Here is a 2,752-nt window from a genome sequence, read left to right as displayed (position 1 = left end):
GTGTGAACTTGAAGGCCATCAGAGAAAGGATCTGTTGTAAAACACTTCCACACGCATCCTTTGAAGCGAGTTGGGATTGAGAGAGGATGTGAGTTCAGGTCAGTGAGGCCAGTTTGTCAGGGAGGGTTCTCTGTATAGAGGTCATGGCAATGTGGAGAGGTGAGGAGGGGGTGAGTTTGGGGTGAGGAGAGGTGAGGAGGGGGTGTTAAGGGATAAACGACAGCCTGTTAACATCACAGTACTCATTTTTGTTCGTCCCCATCCTCAAAAGACAAAATCTCTCTCTCTCTCTCTGTCTCTCTGTCTCTCTCTCTCTCTCTGTCTCTCTCTGTCTCTCTCTGTCTCTCTCTCTCTCTCTCTCTCTCTCTGTCTCTCTCTCTCTCTCTCTCTCTGTCTCTCTCTCTCTCTCTCTGTCTCTCTCTGTCTCTCTCTCTCTCTCTCTCTCTCTCTCTGTCTCTCTCTCTCTCTCTCTCTCTCTCTCTCTCTCTCTCTGTCTCTCTCTCTCTCTCTCTCTCTCTCTCTCTCTCTCTCTCTCTCTCTCTCTCCTTTTCTCTTCCTTTATTCCCTCTTTTAATCCCCCATGAGGACACTGTCCCCCTCTCTCTCTCTCTCTCTCTCTCTCTCTCTCTCTCTCTCTCTCTCTCTCTCTCTCTCTCTCTCTCTCTCTCTCTTTTTCTCTTCCTTTATTCCCTCTTTTAATCCCCCATGAGGACACTGTCCCCCTCTCTCTCTCTCTCTCTCTCTCTCTCTCTCTCTCTCTCTCTCTCTCTCTCTCTCTCTCTCTCTCTCTCTTTTCTCTTCCTTTATTCCCTCTTTTAATCCCCCATGAGGACACTGTCCCCCTCTCTCTCTCTCTCTCTCTCTCTCTCTCTCTCTCTCTCTCTCTCTCTCTCTCTCTCTCTCTCTCTCTCCTTTTCTCTTCCTTCATTCCCTCTTTTAATCCCCCATGAGGACACTGTCCCCTCTCTCTCTCTCTCTCTCCTCTCTCTCTCTCTCTGTCTCTCTCTCTCTCTCTCTCTCTCTCTCTCTCTCTTTCTCTTCCTTTATTCCCTCTTTTAATCCCCCATGAGGACACTGTCCCCCTCTCTCTCTCTCTCTCTCTCTCCTTTTCTCTTCCTTTATTCCCTCTTTTAATCCCCCATGAGGACACTGTCCCCTCTCTCTCTCTCTCTCTCTCAATTCAATTCAATTCAATTCAAGGGCTTTATTGGCATGGGAAACATGTGTTAACATTGCCAAAGCAAGTAAGGTAGACAACATACAAAGTGAATATATAAAGTGAAAAACAACAAAAATTAACAGTAAACATTACACATACAGAAGTTTCAAAACAGTAAAGACATTACAAATGTCATATTATATATATATACAGTGTTTTAACAATGTACAAATGGTTAAAGGACACAAGATAAAATAAATAAGCATAAATATGGGTTGTGTTTACAATGGTGTTTGTTCTTCACTGGTTGCCCTTTTCTCGTGGCAACAGGTCACAAATCTTGCTGCTGTGATGGCACATTGTGGAATTTAACCCAGTAGATATGGGAGTTTTTCAAAATTGGATTTGTTTTCGAATTCTTTGTGGATCTGTGTAATCTGAGGGAAATATGTCTCTCTAATATGGTCATACATTGGGCAGGAGGTTAGGAAGTGCAGCTCAGTTTCCACCTCATTTTGTGGGCAGTGAGCACATAGCCTGTCTTCTCTTGAGAGCCATGTCTGCCTACGGCGGCCTTTCTCAATAGCAAGGCTATGCTCACTGAGTCTGTACATAGTCAAGGCTTTCCTTAATTTTGGGTCAGTCACAGTGGTCAGGTATTCTGCCGCTGTGTACTCTCTGTGTAGGGCCAAATAGCATTCTAGTTTGCTCTGTTTTTTTGTTAATTCTTTCCAATGTGTTAAGTAGTTATCTTTTTGTTTTCTCATGATTTGGTTGGGTCTAATTGTGCTGCTGTCCTGGGGCTCTGTAGTGTGTGTTTGTGTTTGTGAACAGAGCCCCAGGACCAGCTTGCTTAGGGACTCTTCTCCAGGTTCATCTCTCTGTAGGTGATGTCTTTGTTATGGAAGGTTTGTGAATCACTTCCTTTTAGGTGGTTGTAGAATTTAACAGCTCTTTTCTGGATTTTGATAATTAGTGGGTATCGGCCTAATTCTGCTCTGCATGCATTATTTGGTGTTCTACGTTGTACACGGAGGATATTTTTGCAGAATTCTGCGTGCAGAGTCTCAATTTGGTGTTTGTCCCATTTTGTGAAGTCTTGGTTGGTGAGCGGACCCCAGACCTCACAACCATAAAGGGCAATGGGCTCTATGACTGATTCAAGTATTTTTAGCCAAATCCTAATTGGTATGTTGAAATTTATGTTTCTTTTGATGGCATAGAATGCCCTTCTTGCCTTGTCTCTCAGATCATTCACAGCTTTGTGGAAGTTACCTGTGGTGCTGATGTTTAGGCCAAGGTATGTATAGTTTTTGTGTGCTCTAGGGCAACAGTGTCTAGATGGAATTTGTATTTGTGGTCCTGGTGACTGGACCTTTTTGGAACACCATTATTTTGGTCTTACTGAGATTTACTGTCAGGGCCCAGGTCTGACAGAATCTGTGCATAAGATCTAGGTGCTGCTGTAGGCCCTCCTTGGTTGGTGACAGAAGCACCAGATCATCAGCAAACAGCAGACATTTGACTTCGGATTCTAGCAGGGGAGGCCGGGTGCTGCAGACTTTTCTAGTGCCCGCGCCAATTCGTTGATAT

The sequence above is a fragment of the Oncorhynchus tshawytscha genome, unplaced genomic scaffold (genome assembly GCF_018296145.1).
Source record: "Oncorhynchus tshawytscha isolate Ot180627B unplaced genomic scaffold, Otsh_v2.0 Un_contig_5856_pilon_pilon, whole genome shotgun sequence".
Lineage (NCBI taxonomy): Eukaryota > Metazoa > Chordata > Actinopteri > Salmoniformes > Salmonidae > Oncorhynchus > Oncorhynchus tshawytscha.
This window is presented reverse-complemented; position numbering follows the sequence as displayed.